The sequence below is a fragment of the Psammomys obesus genome, unplaced genomic scaffold (genome assembly GCF_907164565.1).
Source record: "Psammomys obesus unplaced genomic scaffold, mPsaObe1.curated_primary_1811, whole genome shotgun sequence".
NCBI classification, from domain to species: Eukaryota; Metazoa; Chordata; class Mammalia; order Rodentia; family Muridae; genus Psammomys; species Psammomys obesus.
The window spans coordinates 1,065,718-1,086,738 of record NW_026585742.1 but is presented as its reverse complement, the minus strand read 5'-3'; the positions used below and the strand labels follow the sequence as shown (position 1 = coordinate 1,086,738).

The 21,021-nt window shown below is 37.3% G+C and overlaps 1 pseudogene; it reads left to right on the top strand.

Moving 5' to 3' along the window:
• The first annotated feature begins 18,648 nt into the window (after positions 1–18,648).
• Positions 18,649–18,746, top strand: LOC129670619 (U6 spliceosomal RNA; annotated as a pseudogene).
• Positions 18,747–21,021: the final 2,275 nt, after the last annotated feature.

Sequence of the window (21,021 nt, the reverse complement as noted above, 5' to 3'; positions counted from 1 at the left end):
TTTCAACCATTAAAGACTGAACTTCATTAGTGTTCTAATATCTCTGTGAATTGCTGCATCATTTCCCCAATGCTCAAGCCTAAAATATTATGTGACAATAAATATTTAAGAGGATGTATTCCACAGCAATTTTGGCTGATAGCATTCACCATAATGAAGGAAAATATTGTAATAAATATGTATTAAACTACATTTTACCGGAATATTAAATATTCTCAGTTGCCTCTAGATTTTAGTAAAATATTTTGATATGATAGACACACTCTTGTACAAATTAATTCTCCAGAGAAATAGCTAAGGTCAAATGTGAGTTGGTTTAGACAGTCAATGATGTTTCTTAATTCCTAACATTTGTTTTCTTATTCATGAATAAATTCAGCTACAGGTGACTCCACAGCTACATCCCTCAATTAAGAAAATTGTGTTGTGATTTCATGTGGTATTTATCTGGTTTTATTCTCATGTAAGAATTTATACAGAATGAATGCACACACACAGCACACAGCACACAGCACACACGATTTTGACAGGAAGTATCTCCCCCAAAATGTGATGTAGTCAAGGCTTTGTCCCCAGCTAGTCTACTGAAAAAGTAACTTCCATCAGTAGATTAGTACAGTGGTGACTTAAAAGCGAATGACCTACTAGTAAGCAGGGCCGAGTTGGAGAAAGTAGAACAGTAGCAGTCTTTCTTTGAAGGCTCTATCTTCTCATCATTGGTCCCTTCCTGTTTCGGTCTGTTTCCCTCTGTGTCTTTCTTCCCTCTCTTTCTCCCCGCCCCTTCTCTCTCTCTCTTGGGTGTGTATGTGTGTGCATGTTGAATGTGCATATTTTTACCTTTTATTTATTTATTTAAAATGTTTTTATTACAATTTATTTATTTTGTACCCCAGCTGTAGCCCCCTCCCTCATCCCTTCCCAATCACACCCTCCCTCCCTCTTCTCTTCACATGCCCTTTAACTAGTCCACTGACAGGGGAGGTTCTCTTCCCCTTCCATCTGACTCTAGCCTACCAGGTCACATCAAGACTGGCTGCATTGTCTTCCTCTGTGGCTTGGTAGAGCTGCACTTCCCCCATGGGGAGGTGATCAAAGAGCCAGCCACTGAGTTCATGTCAGAGACGCCCCTGCTCCCCTTACTAGAGAATCCACTTGGAGACTGAGCTGCCATGGACTATATCTGAGCAGGGGTTCTAGGTTATCACCATGCATGGTCCTTAGTTGGATTATCAGTCTTTGCAAAGTCCCCTGGGCCCAGATTTTTTGGTTCTGTTGGTCTCCTTGTGGAGCTCCTGTCTCCTCAAGATCTCTCTATCCCCCCCTTCTTTCATAAGATTCCCTGCACTCTGCTCAAAGTTGGTTATGAGTCTCAGCATCTGCTTTGATACCCTACCTTCAGCAGAGGAATGGATACAGAAATTGTGGTACATTTATACAATGGATACTACTCAGCAATAAAAAAACAAGGAAATCATGAAATTTGCAGTCAAGTAGTGGGATCTAGAAAAGATCATCCTGAGTGAGATATCCTAGAAGCAGAAAAACACACACAGTATGTACTCACTTATAAGTAGATATTAGACATATAATATAGGATAAACACACTAAAATCTGTACACCTAAAGAAGCTAAGCAAGAAGAAGGACCCTTGGTAAGATAATCAATCCTCACTCAGAAAGGCAAATGAGATGGACTTTGGAAGAATGAGAAAGCAGGGAACAGGACAGGAGCCTACCACAGAAGGTCTCTGAAGGACTCTACTCAGCAGTGTATCAAAGCAGATGCTGAGACTCATAACCAAACTATGGACAGAGTGCAGGGAATAGAAGGGGGAGATAGTAAGACCTGGAGAGGACAGGAGCTCCACAAGGAGAACAACAGAACCAAAAAATCTGGGCCCAGGGGTCTTTTCTGAGACTGATACTCCAACCAACGACCATTCATGAAGATAACCTAGATCCTCTGCACAGATGTAGCCCATGGCAGCTCAGTGTCCAAGTAGGTTCCATAGAAATGGGAACAGAGACTGTCTCTGATATGAACTCAGTGGCCTGCTCTTTGATTACCTGCCCCTGATGGGGGAGCAGCCTTACCAGGCCACAGAGGTGGTCAATGCAGCCATTCCTGATGAGACCTAATAAGCTAGGTTCAGGTGGAAAGGGAGGAGGACCTTCCCTATCAGTGGACTTGGAGAGGGGCATGGGAGGAGATGAGAGAGGGAGGGTGTGATTGGGAGAGAATGAAGGAGAGGGCTACAGATGGGATACAAAGTGAATAGACTGTAAGTAATATAAAAAAATAAATATTTAATTAAAAAATGAGGTACAGAGCTAAACAGAGGATTCTGAATAGAGGAATATTGCATGTAACATATTAATGTTCATCATATGTAGCCATTAGAGAAATGCTAAACAAACTGTACTGAGGTTCCATCTGATGATATCACAATGACTAGCATGAAGAGAACAAAAGATAACAAATGATACTGCAGCTATGTAGAATGAGGAATCTTTGCACACACTAGAGGAAGTGTGAACTTGTACAGCCAGTGGGTAACTGAGAATAAAGATTTCTCAAAAATTTAAAAACAGAATTTTGATATAATCCAGCTATGCCATTGGGTATATAGATATATCTCCTTGCACTAGTCACAATAATGAGGAAACAGAACCAGCTTACATGTCCGTCCAGAATTGAATAAAGGAAATTTGTTATATATACTCAATGGAATTTCATGAAGGCATAAAGAAAAATGAAGTCATTAGCTGTGGAGATAGTTCTCTCAGTAGTTGATAATAGGAGGATGTAAGTCTGATACCCAAGAGTAAACTAAAAGATATCCACAAACACACTGGCTATGTCAATGCATTCTTGTAATCGTAGAACTAAGGAGTCAAAGAAGACAGGAGTACACTTGGGACCAGCCTCACCAAATTGGTAAATGCCAGGTCCCAGGTAGAGACCTTGTCTCAAAAAGTGAGACAGAAAGCTCCTGAGAAGAAACCTTAATATTCACATCTGGCCACCATATTCTTGTGCACACGCTCACACATATGTACCCACACTTCCAAACAGACATGCACAAAAACATACAAACACAGAAAAAAATGGACTCATTATATTAAATAAAGTAGGCCAGGTTCAGAAAAGCAAATACCACATTTTCTCTCATATGAAAAAAAGCAGATTTAAAACAACATGTGTCTGTGGAGGGAGGGGTGCATGTAGAAATTAAAAGGAAATAAAGAGGAAAATTAGAAAAATTCTTAGGGGCAGAAAAGGATAATGGGATACATGTGAAATAAGAGTAGAAGGAAGGATAGCATGGAGAAAGGAAAAGAACCAGTCAGAGGAACAGCAGCAGTACTAGGAAAGGCAGGGAATAAGGCAAAGGGAGGGATTAAAGCAAAGTCTATTGATACATATGTGTGAAGATCCTTGATGTATGGTAAGTTCATATTCATTGAAAGGTGAAAATGTTGAAGAAATAAAAACATTTCAAGATATGCCCAAACTAAAGCAATTTTTGATTACCAAGCCAGCATTGCACAAAATAATTAAAGGAATCCTACAAACATTGCAAGAAGAGTCTCGATCGTGAGAGCACAGGAAGGAATAAATTTTTATTCATAAAATAATTGAACAATGGAGTGTTAGGAAAGACGCAATTACACCTATCTTGGTAGAACGACAAGCCCTAACATAAGCATGGGGAAGTCAAAAGAACAGCAATGATCTTACCAACACAGAAAAGAGCCGACAAAGTTCCAGGAGTCAGTGACACCTCACAATAGCCCAAAGTTAACATAGTCAGAGTAGTCATAATTCTCTAGTTAAACAATATAGGCCTGATGAATGGATTGAAAATCATGGTTCAACTATTTGTTCCCTGAAAGAATTACATTTATTAGCCAAAGACTCACACAGACTCAGAATAAAAAGATATATGTCAATATATTAAGGAAATGGAACCCCAAACAAAGTAGAGGTCACTAGGTTTATATCAAATGAAGTAGACCTAAAGTACTAACTAAAAATGAAAAAAAAAATGTTACTATGTATTATTAAAGTAAGCAACTCATTTAGAAGTTATGACAAGTGTAAGTGTATACGCACTATCAATTTCATGGAGCAAACACTTCTCCATTAAGGATAAAATAGGTCCAGATATAATAATAGCCAATGGCATCAATAATCTCTGTCACCTATCAGTCATCCAGACCTCCCCCCCCCAAAAAAAAGAAAGGATCATTAAAGAAATTTCAGAGTTAAATTTAACATCAGTCAAGTGGACTTAGTAGACTATGATATCTGGCAACTGCAAAACACACATTCTTATCAGCAGCTAAGGGAAATTTCTCAAAAACAAATCATAAATTAGGCCTAAAGCATCTCTTAAAGTGCAAATAAATCAAAACAACATTTATCGTATTAGAGAATAACTTAGAAATCAACAACAAGAGAAATGAGAGACACTATAACAAGTATACAGAGAATGAACAATACACACTCAAATGGCCAGGAGGTCACTACAGAAATCAGAGAGTAAATAAAATAACTAATAAAATAAAAAAATAAAAGTATAAATTTGAAATATTGTGATACTGCAAAGGTAGTTCTAATATGAGTTTACAGCTATGGGTATTTATATTAAAATCATATTATAAATGTCTAAATCAGCGATCCATCTCATGGCCTTATAAAAACAAGACCAAGTAGAGAATGGAGAGATAACACAGGACAGAAGTTAATGAATACAGATGGAAAGAACATGAGAAAAAAGTCAATGAAACAAATGGGTGGCTTTTTATAAAAATAAAAATAAGACTGAAAAACCCTTACACAAAATAAGTTTAAGAAAAAGATAATCAGAATATATAAATTTGGATACAAAATAGAGACATTACAACAGATACTAATGAAATACAAAGGATTATTGTACTTCTAAAAAACAGAAAATCTAGAGGAAACAGATAAATTTCTAAACCTATGTGATCCACCATATTAAATCAGTAGCATATAAACAACTTAAGATCTATAACAAGCAACAAGAATGTAAGGCAATAGTCTTTTAACAAAGAAAAGCCCTGGACTATTTATTGCTAAATGTCATCAGACCCTCAAAGAACTCCCACCAATGTTCCTTAAACCAGTTTACTAACACTCTGACCTGAGAAGCAACAGCATTTTTATGCTGATGAATATTGTTTATACTGTTTTACACCCATAATGCCTGGCATAAAATCATCAAATTAATAATGCAAATGAGGAAGCCTGACCAAGAAAGAGATAAAAGCTGATAGAAACACATCGTGTGAGAGCTCAGGTACTATGTTTATCATATGTGAATTTTCAAATAATTGTGATAAATAAAGGAAGTAGTATAAAATTTGGAAAATAAGGAACATTAGAAAAGGTAGAAACATTAGACAAGAACTGTATTCATTCAGTTTTTCGGGGTTTTTTTTTTGTGCTATAGCAAAATACCTGAGACAACATAATTTATAAATAACAGAGGTCCAGTGAGCTTGTGGTTCTGGATGCTATAGAGTACAGGAAAACTGAAGCCAGTGTCTGTTCATCATCTGATAAAGATCTGTGGCATCACAGCATGAGAGGTTGTCAGGTACTGAAACAGAGCAGTTTTGCCAGCATGCATCTTTCTTCCTCTTATAAATACATTGTGGGGTCCAACTCTCCTGACATTATTCAATCTCAGTTTCCTCCTTATGGCCTCTCTTCTAAGCACCAATAACCCATCAACAGAGGATTAAATTTTCCATACACAGACTTTGAAGCTCGACCTGAGAATTACATTATATCTAGATAAATAAGCAAAAAATTATACAAACTATATGAAGTCAGAAGTAGTAATCAGAAGTGCTAAGTGGTATACCCCAAAGAATGAGGAAAGGGGTCAGGAAAAGGGAACAGGCGGAACAAATAGAGTAAAGAACCAAGATGGTAGACGAAAAATCCAGCCAAATGAATGACAATTTTAACTGTAAGCAGACTGAGCACTCCAGGTGAAGGCCAAAATCTGAAGAGGACCGATTTTCAAGTCACAAGAACTAACTATGCTGTGTTGATGAAACATACTTAAATATGAAGACACAAAGTGATAGTTGGGCTTGGTTAACAACCGTCAACTTTGATTACTCTATTAAGAGATGTCAGGCGAGTGAAATGCCCTTGTATGTCTCCAGGTGTTCCCAGAGACTAGCACATAGGACAGTGGACAGGAGAGAAAAGGCCTGCCTTGAAGTTGGGTAGCACCCTCAAACAAGAAAACTGCCCAAAGGAAAAAGTGAAGTTGGGTGTGACTAGTTGTAGTTTTATTTTTGTTATATTTTTTCTAAACTAGGGTCTTACAAAGTAGCACTGGACTATAATTCACTCTGTAAATGAGTCTGGTCTCAAACTCCTAGCAGCTTTTCTGCCTTGACCTCTTGAGTTTTGGGATTACAGACCTTTAGCCACCAAACCCAGGTTGGTAGTGACTGTACCTACCACTGCTGCCAAACCCTGAAATCAGGCTCCTGATTCTTTGACTATTTAATGTGGACTCAATAGCAGTGACTCTCCAGAGAAACTCTGACCTTCAGCACCAGAATGAAACTATTGAGGCTACACTTCTTGAACTGGAAGGCTGGTGTCTAGATGGATAGATAGATAGATAGATAGATAGATAGATAGATAGATAGATACTTTCTATTGATCTGTTCTTATGGAGAACCTTACTAACACACTTGTAAAAAGTAATGGTGCAGCATATTTCTTACTTTAAAAAAATATGAACCACCCAATTGGGCATGGTGGTACACTCCTTTAAGGCCAGCACTAAGGAGGCAGGTCTGAGTTGAGGTCAGCCTAATCTACAAAGTGAGTCCAGAACAGCCAGGGATACACAGAGAAACACTGTCTCAGAAAAAAAGAAATGAAATATCCAAATAGAAAATATGGCAAATGCCCAAGGAAAAATGAAAAGGCTTTTATTTAAATTCTATAGGTAAGAGCATCATAAGTTTCTAAGTAAAATTCAAGGACCCCAAGTGGTACCCATTTTGAGGCCAAGAGCTCAAGACAAATGCTTTACTTTCTCCATAAAAGGAAGAAAGAAAAATTTAAAACTCTATGTGCTTTGCCAAGAAAACTGAATTCTGGTGTGGAAGATTCATTCCCACCTGTAAACTCACTTTAATATTCTGATTCCTATGAGTAGACTATATATACTTACATAGCATGTAACCAAACCTTTACATCTCTGTTCCTTATCCATGGAGTCAATCAACTACAAATGCTTGTCTGTACCGAATACATCAACATTCTTCTTTGCTTGCCATTGCTTTCTAAGTAACAAAGACAGCATGGCTATTTATACATAATTTATATTGTATTAGGAGTTATAAGTAATCTAGAGAAGATATAAAGTATGTAAGAGAATTGCATAGGTTATATAAAAATGTTATTTTATATAAGGGACTTGGTTATCTGTATCCATTGGCTACACACACACACACACATATCAACCTTTCTATGACAACAAATAACAACAGATATAAAGAATTAAATTATATTAACTTGAGATAACACTTTCATAAGAAGTATTCAGGCTTGAGCAAGCAATAAAAGCCCTCCGACCAAGCGAGTGTTCTATTTACTCTTAAATGACCACAGAATTCTGAGGTGTGCTTTGGACTGGAAATCTGCCATATAGCCTGGTGTTTTCAATACTTGTCCCCCAGCTAAAGGCCCTATTTTGAGAAACTATGGCGTTATTGGAAGAAGTGAGTTACTTCAGCCTCTGCTTCTGGCCATGATCCCTGCTTTCTTGATTGCCCTGTTGTGAGCTGTGTCTGCCACACAGTTTCACAGTCACAAACTGTCCTGCCTTACCCTCTCCACCAACTCTCCACAAGGCATTAAATCTCTTTAAAACTGTGATCCAGTGTAAATGTTTCCAGCTTTAAGGCACATTGTGGTCAGAGAGACACAAAAATTGCTATAGGGTGCACATTGCAATAAGCACTGTGGGATATAAGTACCCTGGCTGTGCTGAATCACAGAACAGTAAAACAAAACAAAACAAAACAAAAAAACAATGCAGAGGAACACAGCTTTATGTCCATACTTGCTTATAAGATTGTATGACTTAACAGGCATACTCTGAAGTATAAGAATAGATAACAGTATCCTACAGTAATGGTCTGAAGACAAGAAATGAATGTCGTAAGTGCAAATCAGACATGGTAAAAAGAAAAATATTAAGTGTCCGTAGTTAATATTTCTCATTATTCCATAATAAAAAAGTAGTCAGCTTCAGAACAATAGCATAACTCCCTCACATACTCATTTATGTATGTATATCCATCAAGACTGTAAGTTCAAATATGCCCAAATATGCTTGGGTTGCAGACACCCTGAGTCTTTCTCTCCATTTGACATATACTATACATCTGTAACTGAACCGACAAAAAGAAAAACAAAAGAATCAAGAGAGGACCGATGCCATCTCCAAAGAATTCCAAAGCCTTATGGAGTAAATGCCAAATAAAATATAAAACACACAGGAGATATATCAGTAAAAATGTGACAGCAGGTCACATACTTTCTCCTAGATGTTTAACTCTAAAAACATTTATCTAAATTATATTCTCTTATTCTAAAGACAAAATGATGCCCTCAACTCTGAGTTAAATAATCAGCACTGTCCCTTCCCATCTCCTTGCAATTTTTAAAAATTTATTTATATTTTTATTAATTAAAGTTTATTTACTTTGTATCACAACTGTGGCCCCCTCTCATCTTCTCCCAACCCCACCCTCTCTCCCTCTTCTCCACCCATGCCACTCCCCCATTTCACTGATAGGGGAGGTCCTCCTCCCCTTCCATCTGATCCTAGTCTGTCAGGTTTCATCAGGAGTGGCTGTATTGTCTTCTTCTGTGGCCTGGTAAAGCTGTAACTTCCTCAGGGGAGGTGATCAAAGAGCAGGCCACTAAGTTCATGTCAGAGACAGTCCATGTCCCCATTACTATGTAACCTACTTGGATACTGATTGTTCATAGCAGCTTTATGTGTAATAGCCAGAAGCTAGAAACAACCCAGATGTCCCTCCCCTGAGGAATGGATACAGAAATTGTGGTACATCTACACAACAGAATACTACTCTGAAATTAAAAACAAGGAAATCATGAAATTTGCAGGCAAATGGTGGGAACTAGAAAAGATCATCTTCAGTGAAGTATCCCAGAAGCAGAAAAACATACATGGTATATGCTCACTTATTAGTGTATATTAGACATACAAAATAGAATAAACATACAAAATCTGTACACCTAAAGAAGCTAAACAACAAGGAGGACCCGCTGGCAATTTTAAGAGTCGTCTGAGAACAGGGGACAACAGTGGCAAGCCCTAAAAGACCTTGGTTTTAAAAGCTCACAGGGATGCACGAAGGTGACAGAGATATTTAATAGAAAACTGAAAAAGGTAGATGGTTCCGTGTGAATGGCAGGATTTTAAAAGAATATTTTTGAGAGGAAAGTCATTAGTATATGGATGAGAATTGCATTGAATCTATAGGTTGTTTGGGGTAGTATGGTCTTTTCAAAAATATTCTAAAACATAGAATAGTTTTATGGATCCATGAACATGGATGGCTTTCCATTACTTTTTGTGTTATTTATCATTTTAATCAGTGTTTTATGACTTGATTATAGATAATTTACATCTTTGGATATGCGGATTCCTGAATATTTTAAAATTTCTTTCTGGCAAGTTCCTTGCTGATATGCTGATTTAGTATTCTGCAATTTAACTGAATTCATTTGTGAGTCCCAAGGCCTTTCCTTTTTTAAATTTTTTAATAATTTCTTCACTTTACATCCCGATTGTAGCCCCCTCCCTCATCTTGTCCCTGACCCTTTCTCTCTCTCTCCATTTTTCCCCTTCTCCTCTAGTCCTCAGAAAGGGAGAGCCCTCTTTCCCTACTATCTGACCTCAGCCTATCAAGTTTCATCAGGACTGCCTGCATCATCTTCCTCTATGGCCTGGCAAGGCCACCCCACCAGAGAGAAGTGATCAAAGAACAGGCAACAGAGTCCATGCCAGAGACAGCCATTGCTCCACTTACTAGGGAAACCCACATGGAGACTAAGCTGCCTATCGGCTACATCTGAGCAGAGGGTTTATGTCCTCTACATGTATGGTCCTTGGTTGGTGCATCAATCCCTGTAGGACCCCCTGGGCCCAGATTGGTTGGGTCAATTGGTCTCCTTGTAAAGCTCCTGTTCCCTCCTGGTCCTTATAATCCTTCCACTCTTCCATAAGACTCCTTACGCTCTACTGAAAGTTTGGCTATGAGTTTCAGCAACTGCTTCCATCCCCTGCTAGTTGGAGTCTTTCAGAGGCCATCTATGGTAGGCTTCCATCCTGTACCCTCTCTTCATTGACTTCTGGTGTCTATTCTATTTGTCCTTCTGAATAAGCATCCTTCATAGGGGCCTCCTTGCTGTTTAGCTTCTTTAGGTCTATGGACTCTGGTATGGTTATCTTGTATTATATAGCTTATATCTGCTAATAATTGAGTATATACCACACATATCTTTCTGGAGATGAGTTACCTCACTCGGGATGATCTTTTCTAGTCCCATCCATTTGCCTGCAAATTTCATGATTTCTTTGTTTTTAATAGTTAAGTAGTATTCCATTGTGTAAATGTACCACAAGTTCTTTATCCATTTTTTGGTTGAGGGACATCTAGGTTGTCTCTAGATTCTGGCTATTATAAATAAAGATGCTATGAACATCATTGAGCAAATGTCCTTGTTGTATGGTGGGGTATTTTTAGGTATATGCCCAGGAGCAGTATAGCTGGGTCTTGAGGTAGCACTATTTCTAATTTTCTGAGAAAGCATCACATTGATTTCCAGACTGTTTGTACAAGTTTGCACTCTCACCAGCAAAGGTGAGTGGTTCCCAGTTCTCCACATCCCCTCCAGTATGTGCCATTTTTTCATCTTGGCCATTTTGATGAGTGTAAGATGGGATCTCAGTGTTGCTTTGATTTGCATTTCCCTGATGACTAAGGATGTTGAACATTTCTTTAAGTGTTTCTCTGCCATCGATATGCCCCTTTTGAGAATTCTCTATTTAGCTCAGCACCCCATTTTTTAATTGAATTGGGGTTTTTTGGGGGGGTATTTAGTTTCTTGAATTCTTTATATATTTTCGATATTAACACTCTGTCAAATGTTAGGTTGATGAAGATCTTTTCCCAGTCTATAAGCTGTTGATTTATTCCGTTGACAGTGTCCTTTGTATTACAAAAGATATTCAGTTTAATGAGGTCCCATTTATTTTTTTTTTGAGGTCCCATTTATTAATTGTTGGTCTTAGAGCCTGATCTGTTGCTGTTCTGTTCAGGAAGTTGTCTCCTGTGCAAATGAGTTCAAGGCTCTTCCCTACTTTTTCTTCTAACAGATGTAGTGTGTCTAGTTGAGTTCTTTGATTCATTTGGACTTCAGTGTTGTGTAGGGTGATAAATATGCATCTATTTGCATTTTTCTACATGTAGGCATCCAGTTAAACCAGCACCATTTGTTGAAGGTGCTATTTTTTCCTATTGTATGGTTTTGATTTCTTTGTCAAAACTCATATGTCCATAGGTGTGTGGGTTTCTTTCTGGATCTTTGACTCCATTCCATTGATCTGTTTGACTCCATTCCATTGATTCTGTTTCTATGCCAGTATATGCAGATTTTATTACTTTTGCTCTACACTACAGCTTGAGATCAGGGATGGAGATACCTCCAGAAGATCTTTTATTGTACATGATTATTTTAGCTACCCTGGGTTGTTTGGTTTCCATGTGAAGTTGGTAATTGTTCTTTCAAGGTATGTAAAGAATGGTATTTTGATGGGAATTGCATTGAATCTGTAGATTGCTTTTGGCAAAGTGGCCACTTTTACTATTTTAATCCTACTGATCCATGGGCATGAGAGATCTTTCCATCTTCTGATATCTTCTTTAATTTCTTTCTTCAGGGACTTGAAATTTTTTTTTCATTCAAGTTTTTCACTTGCTTGGTTAGAATTACACCAAGATATTTCCTGTTTTCTGTGGCTATTATGAAGGGTGTTTCCCTAATTTTTTTCTTAGCCCATTTGTCTTTTGTATACAGAAGGGCTATTGATTTTTTGAATTAATTTGGATCCAGCCAAATTGCTGAAGTTGTTTATCATCTGTAGGAGTTTCTTGGTTGATTTTTCGGGACACTTATGTACACTATCATATTATCTGCAAATAGTGATACTTTGACTTCTTCCTTTCTGATTTGTATCTGCTCGAATTCCTTTGGTCTTCTTATTGTTGTGGCTAGGACTTCAAGTAGTATATTGATATAGGGAGAGAGTGGGCAGCCTTGTCTTGTCCTTGATTTCAGTGGAATTGATCCAAATTTCTTTCCATTTAGTTTGATGTTGGCTATACATTTTATGTATATTGCCTTTACTATGTTTAGATATGTGCTTTGTATCCCTGATCTCTCTAAAATGAATGGGTGTTGGATTTTGCCAGCATCTAAGGAGATGATCATGTGGAGTATTTTCCCCTCTTAGTTTATTTATATGGTGGATTACACTGATGGGTTTCCATGTATTGAACCAACCAGCATGCCTGGGATGAAGCCTACCTGGTCATAGTAGATGATTTTTTTTTGATGTGTTCTTGGATTTAGTTTGTAAATATTTTGTTGAATATTTTTGTGTCAATGTTTATAAGGGAAATTGGTCAGAAACTTTCTTTGTTAGGTCTTTGTGTGGTTTAGGTATCAAGATTACTGTAGCCTCATAAAATGAGTTTGGAAATGTTCCTTTTGTTTTTATTTTGTGGAATAGTTTGAAGAGTATTGGTATTAGCTCTTCTTTGAAGTCTGGTAGAATTCTTCCCTGGGACCATCTGGCCCTGTGATTTTTTGGTTGAGAGACTTTTCATGACTGCTGCTTTTTCCTTAGGGGATATAGGACAATTTAGTTTCTTTACCTGATCTTGGTTCAACTTTGGTAAGTGCAATCTATCAAGGAAATTATTCATTTTCATTTAGATTTTCAAATTTTGTGGCATATAGTCATTTGACATAAAACCTAATGATCCTTTTTTGCATTTTGCATTTTTCTTTTTCACATTTATTTTATTTTATCTTTATTTTATTTATTTATTCTTTATTTATTTTATTATTTTTATTTTTTGCATTTATTTTTTCTTTTTATCATTTATTACAATTTATTCCCTTTGTATGCCAGCTGTGACCCCTCCCTCATCTCTTCACAGTCGCTCTTCCTCCTCTACATCCCTCCTCCAATCCACTGATAAGGGAGATCCTCCTCCCATACTATCTGACCCTAGCCCATCAAGTCTCTTTTTTTTTTTTTTATTTTTAGTTACAATTTGTTAACTCTGTGTCCCAGCTGTATCCCGCTCCCTCATTCCCTCCCCCTCCCCAACTCCCTCCCTGGTCTCCTCCCTGCCCCTTTCCAAGTCCACTGATAGGGGAGGACCTCCTCCCCTTTCATTTGACCCTGTTTTATCAGGTATCTTCAAGGCTGGCTGCAAAGTCCTCCTCTGTGGCCTAACAGGACTGCTCCTCCCCTGGGGGGGGGAGGACAAAGAGCCTGCCCTTGAGATCCTGTTAGAAATAGTCCTTGTTCCCCTTGCTTTGGAAAACTACTTGGTTACTGAGCTAGCACGGGCCACATCCCAGCAGAAGTTCTATGTTATATCCATAGATGGTCCTTGGTTGAGTGTCAGTCTCAGAAAAGGCCCTGTGCCCGGATATATTTGGTACTTGTAGTCTCATCAGGACTGTTTGCATCCTAGGATTTCCTCAGTGTCTGTTGTTATGTTCTTTTCGTTTTGTTTTGGTTTGGTTTGTTTGTTTGTTTGTTTGTTTGTTTTTTATTTGGATAGTGTCTTTCTGTCTTTTAGTTAGTTTGGCTAAGGGTCTATCATGTTGATTTTCTCAAGAAACCAGTTCTTGATTTCTTTGATTCTTTGAATTGTTCTCTTTGTTTCTAATGTATTGACTTTAGCCCTGAGTTTGAGTATTTCCAGCCATCTATTCCTCTTGGATGTGTCTGCCTCTATTTTTCTAGGGCTTTCAGGTGTGCCACTAATTGCCTGTATGAGATGTCTCTAGTTTCTTTATGAAGGTAATTAGTGCTATGAAAATTTTTCTTAGCACTGCTTTCATTGTGTCCCATAAGTTTGGTTATGTTGTGCCTTCATTTTCATTGAATTCTAGGAAGTCTTTAATTTCTTTCTTTATTTCTTCCCTGACCCAGTTATTGAGTAGAGAGTTGTTCAGTTTCCAAGCACGTGTATGTTTTTGCTATTTCTGTTGTTCTTTAGGTCCAGTTTTAGTCCATGGTGGTCTGATAGGATACAAGGGATTATTTCAATCTTATTGTTTCTGTTGAGTCTTGCTTTGTGCCTGATTTTATGTTCAATTTTAGAGAAGGTTTTGTGAGGTGCTGAGAAGATAGTATTATTATTTATGTTTGAATTCTGTAGGTGTCCTTTGTTGAGAGTGGGGTGTTGAAGTCTCCCACTGTTAATGTGTGGGGATCTATGTGTGGTTTAAGCTTTATTAATGTTTCTTTTACCAATGTGGGTGCCCTTATATTTTGAACATAAATGCTCAGAATTGAGATATCATATTAGTGAAATTTTTCTTTGATGAGATGAACTATTTCTCCTCATCTCCTTTGATTAATTTGAGTTGGAAGTCTATTTTGTTAGACATTAGAATGGCTACTCCTGCTTGCTTCTTGGGTCTGTGTGGTTGGAAAACATTTTCCAGCCCTTTACTCTCAGGTAATGTCTATCTTTGTGGCTGAGTTGTGTTTCTTTTATGCAGCAGAATGATGGGGCCTATTTATGCATCCGTTCTGTTAGTGTGAGTCTTTCTATTGAAGAGTTGAGTCCATTAATGTTGAAAGATATTAATTACCAGTGGCTGTTAGTTTCTTTCATTTTGATATTGGTTGCATTAGTATGTTTGTGTGCTTGTCTACTTTTGGTTTTGAAGTAGTGAAGTTATTTATACACTGCAGGCTTTTAGGGGGGTAGGGGAGGGTGTAGCTAACCTCCTTGGGTAGGAGTTCCTTCTAGTATCTTCTGTAGGAATGGGTTTGTGCATAAATATTGTTTAAATTTAGTTCTGCCATGGAATATCTTTTCTTCATCTATGGTTATTTAAAGTTTTTCTAGGCATAGTAGTCTGGACTGACATCTGTGTTCTCTTAGGGTTTGCAAGACATCTGCCCACGACCTTCTGGCTTTTCTGATCTCTGCTGATAAGTCAGATGTGATTCTTATAGGTTGCCATTATATGTTACTTAGCCTTTTGCCCTTGTAACTTTTAATATTTTTTTCTTTGCTCTGCATATTTAATGTTTTGATTATGTGTTGGGAGGACTTTCTATTCTGGTCTAATCTATTTGGTGTTCTGTAAGCTTCTTGTATGATTATATGTATCTCTTTCTTAAGATTGGGGAAATTTGGGCTGGAGATATGGCTCAGAGTTTAAGAGTGCTGGCTCTCTTCAAAAGGTCCTCAGTTCAATTCCCAGTAAACCACATGGTGATTCAAGACCATCTATAATGAGAGATCTGGTGCCCTCTTCTGGTTTGTAAGCACATGTGCAGGCAGAATACAGTATAAATAAACAAACAAATAAAATAATCTTTAGAAAAAGATTGGGAAAATTTTCTTCTATGATTTTGTTGAAAATATTTTCTGGTCCTTAGAACCAGGAATCTTCCCTTTCTTCTATTCCTGTTATTCTTAGGTTTTATTTCTTTCATAGTGTCCTTGATTTCTTAGATGTTTTGTGTCAGGAATTTTTTTTTAATTTAACATTTTCTTTGATGGATGCATTGATTTTTTTTCCATTGTGTTTCTTTCCTCCAACTCTGTTGGCGATACTTACCTTTGTAGTCCTGTTTTCTTCCCTAAATTCTCCCTCTCCAGAATTTCCTTTGTTTATGTCTTCTTTACTATTTCAATTTCCATCTTCATATCTTGAACCATTTCATTGATTTCCTTCACCTCTTTGTATTTTCTTGCCTTTCATTAAATGTTTTGTTCAATTCCTTTACCTGTTTGTTTGTACTTTCCTATATGTCTTTCAGTGATTTATTTATTCCTCTCTAAAGGCCTCAAACTGTTTGATTACACTTTCCTGTATTTCTTTATGGATTTTATTCATTTCCTTCATTATCACCTTCTTAAGCATAGATTTAACATCATTTTCTAGCTTTCAGGTGTGTTAATATGTCCAGGACTGCTTGCCATGTGATAACTGGGTTCTGGGGAAACCATATTGTTCAGTTTTATTGTTTTGTTGATTGTGTTTTCATGCTGGCCTTTAGCCATCTGGTTGTCTCTGGTGTTGGCTATTAGATCCTGTTACCTATAGGAGTTCTCAGGTGTTCAGGGAGAGCCTGAACACCTTACCACCTTCAGGGGTAGCAAGCTGGATGTTCCTTCAGGACACCTTCCATAGGTTAGTTGGAATGATCTCAGACTATTTGGTAGATCTCAAGGACTTTCCTGAGGCTCTCCTCAGATGTATGATCCTGGAGACCAAGTGGGCTCCCAGTAGCTCATGTATCCTCCTTTCATCAAAGGAAGTTCTGGGGTCAGGATGGTGAGAGTGGGTGAAGCATGCATCTGGTACCAGAAGGTATCCTCTCAACAGAACTGTGACATCTTGAGGTTGGAGCCACTAGCCAGTGGCACCAGAAGTTGTCCACAGGACAGTAAGAGTGGGCACAGGAGGTGGGTGCCTCATCCCCTGTACCAGAACGTATTCACTCTACTGAATGGTAAGAGTGGGTGCAATACTTAAAAGGTATCTGCAGGTGATGGGACTAGGCAGGTGATCTGAACCTAAGGCCAAGCCAGCTGGGGATCTGGGAACATTTCCTGGAATTAGCCAGATGACCTGAGGTTGGACCTGAGTGTTTCCCTCACTGTGGGCTTTCCTCTCATCTAGGAAACATGGACAATAGGGTTTTGGGGGTCCACATTATAGCCTGTCGGTCCCACTGCTCTCGCTGCTATGCTGCTGTTCAGATACTGTGCATCATCTGCACTGCCAACTTGGATCCCCCACAGGCATTTTCTGATGGGTGCTATCTAACTAAAATCTAAGTAAAGATCTTTATGTCTAATAGTTCTGAAATGTAACTCAAAATTGTTGTAAAATTAATAAACTTTAGTTGATTTTTTTTCTTGGTTATTTTTTTAGCTTGTAGAAAAATTCAGCAGGAATTCTGGATAATTGTCAGTCACTTTTGTTTGTAAATACATAAGTCCATGTATTTATATACATGAACATTTTATATACCCTCTCCACATGGCTTCTCCTATTGTTTGCATCTTACATTGATTCTTGGCATTGAACATTCTACATAGTTTGATGAATGTTTAACAAAATGTCCCTGTCTCTATAGTAAAATACAACATACCTTCATCATTCTAAAACCCTACTGGCCTCTAACAACACCACACCCCTTTTAAACCACTAACTACTACGGGTTGTTGTTGTTGTTGCTGTCACTCTACCTTTTGCCTTTTGCCCAGACTTTTCATTTTTTTAGCACCCTGCTTGAAAATTGTTGACTTTGTTTTTCTTTTTAAAGAATTAGTGTTCCAGTGGTGCTTGGCATGGGCAACAAATGAGATCAACGATAAATTTCCAGGATGCCTGAACCACGAATTAGCAAAACACAAAGAAACTATAAATTTTGGACCAACATAAATTTAAACACGCAGCTTGGTAAGATAATATGGTAGATTAGCAAAGCCAGTAAAAAGAGGAAATTGGTGAAGCTCAAAATAAGTTTTTTCACTATAAATTGTCATTCTGGGTGATATTTTTAAAAGTAGAAAACTGGACACGGACAACATGATTTTGCTTTTTCTAAAAGAAAAGTAAATGTCTATTCTATCACCAAGGGTCCAGGAGCACTTTTGCAATGGTCTAGTCCCTACCTCACATAAAATGCTGTTTTATTAACCAAATTCTGCTTCTAGAAATCAATTCTGTTCCTGGAGCAGGATAATTCAGTGTAGGAGTGCCCATCTAATTTAAAAACTACACTGCTTTCAAAGTTTCTGGTGGTGAAGTCACAGGTGCCCTGTGACTGGGCTCTCATTGAGCATAGGCACTCTTTGAAGGGTTCCTGATGGCCAAGATTAATAATTATGAAAGTGAATCAAAAGTAAGTTGACTATAAGTGCAGACTAGAATTATTTGAAACTGTGGAAGGCCAAAAGTAAGTGATGATGTTCAAAAGAGGGTGGATGAGAGAAGCCACACTTCATATGCAACATCATGTGTGAAATACTGTAAGTCTGTGGCACTTTTTTTGTATGACAATTAGGATAAGACATTCTAGAATGTTTTATGTCTTACAAAAATTTCTAACAAAGAACACATCAATTATTTCCTCAAGTAAGGCCGGACTCTACCGTATATGGGCATTATCACTGGCAGCCTTGTATGGATAGAACAGAAGATTAAATCATATCTGGGGAAAGTCTTCATGCTGGAAAAAATCTATAATAAAAGTGGAGGGCAGTGCTTGCTTTGGCAGCACATATACTAAGATACAGAGAAGATTAGCATGGCCCCTGCACAAAGATGACACACAAATTCATGAAGTGTTCCATATTTTTAACCAACTCAGGCAAAGAATTGTAATCAAAATAGTCAACCCCTATCTTATCAAACTGAAGGAAAAGAGGGTAAAGGCCAGTGAGAGCAGAAAAGAGCATTATTCTTCCCTTGGCCTTTTGAATATAAACTATATCATGTACTGTGTTTCAACTAATGTAGCAGAATTTTGGTAGTTTCAACTGAACTGAATATTTGCTTATTTTCCCTTTTTTTTCCTACTGAATGCAATTTAAACTCCTCTGGCTCTTTTTGAGTGCTGGGGACTCAAACTTCATCTTCTATTTTACCTAATTCTTCCAGAAATATGGTTAATACATGCTCACAGATAGCCTGGCCAATTCATAATATGCTGTATTTTTATTAAATAAAAATTTCTGATATACTTTCATTTTTATAAAAAAAAAGTGGAGGGCAAATTACTATGAAAGACAGAGAATGTGGGCCTATGCTTCATCCATTTATCAGGAAACACCACCAGTTGGTTTTATAGCTAGTCTACTTCTGAGAAACCAACATCAATTCAAAGTTCTCAACCATCATCTCAATCATCTGTAGAGGTCCCACTTCCCAACACAGTTACAGTGCCAATTAGTTTCCAATTTAAGTTTTCGGTGGCACATGCTGTCAATAAATTCCCGGATTCTTAAGATAAATGAGGAATTACTATGTCCATGTGTGTCAGTAAAAAAGAAAATTCTGGGACTGGAGAGATGGTTCAGTGGTTAAGAGGGATGTCTGTTTCTGCAGAAGACCTGGGTTCAACTCCCAGAATCTACATGGCTGCTCAGAACTGTGTAGCTCTGGCCTCAGGAATCCAATGCCCTCATGTGGCATCTACAGGCAGTGTATGCACATGCTGCGCAGACATCCATTCAGGCAAAACATTTATTCACATAAAATAAAAAAATTTTAAGTTCCAAAAATGCTACCTGTAAGTTAATAACCTTCCCAAAATGCCATGATACAAAATTATCTCCTACACAAAGAAATGAACCATTTTATCAACACTATTAGAATGAATAGGATATCTACTCTTTTACTTATAGAAATAATATTACTCAAGAAAAGAAACAGTCATTCTTACTTGGAAAAATAATTAATTAAATAGACAATGAAGTTCTTTGACTATAATAAACATAATTATTTGTTTAGGAGCTACAAAATTATGTTCAGATATTTTATTACAGAAGTACTTATACTTCTGTCTAAGTTATACTTCTGATAAGATTATATAAAATATCATTAACAACAAGAAGGAAGAGTATGAACTGTAACCCCAGCAATGAGTGAACTTCAGCTACATGTAAGATCCTCTAAACCTCCGTGTCTTCAAACATAAACCCTTCTTACTTCATGGTTATTATGAATACTAAAAATGAAATGATGATAAATGGTGAAACTGTTTCAGAAATGTGATATGTAGTGTCATATTCATAAGATACATCACAGTACTAAACAGGAAAAAATAGGAATGTAGAGGTGGAAGACTGTCAAACTGTAAACATGTTTTGGGAATGGAGAGAAGAGAGGAAACAAGAATATGTTGAGGATATTAGAAGGAAGGTTTTCTATGATGCCTATATAAGAAGATGTCTTATAGAAATAAATTAAACCATCCTTACAGCAAAAGCTTTTAAAACTCCAAACTATGAATCAGAGCTAAATACTTTTCATGTTGTTCTGTCAAGTCTCATTTTTCTAATAATAAATTGTTCATATGCATTTATTTCTGTATACATATCCTTTACTTTCTGAAACCCAGGATAGCCAATTAGAAAATAGAATCTACTTTGGCCTGCTTCATAGTGAGTCCACTTTGTATGTTCTCATTTCACATCCACACATCCTGATTATAGGAATCCACAGATGTTAACTGTCTGTTCCTTCTCTGCTTTCTTAAGAGTTCTAAGCAAAATATACTTCGGAAACTGGATTGTTTTGGGAATACCTAAGAACCTCACCTATAAATCTTTACTCAAAACAGTCTTTGAATGTAATGCATTACATGAATTCCTTTCTCTAGAACTGCCAATTATTCTGCTTTCTGGGTGAGAAATGTCAAAGTTGAGAACAACAAAAAAACCCAAATAAGAAAATGTGGTAGCACTGCTTTGTGAATTAAAGGAGAAAGGCTGATAATTTTTTTTCTAGAGACAATTTGTGTCTGCTTGGTGGTTAGAGAATGGAAAATAAGTCTAAACTGTTTTTAGTTTTTATTTCACATATACGTACAAACTTTCCCTCTGCTCAAGGAATCTAGAGAAATAATTATTT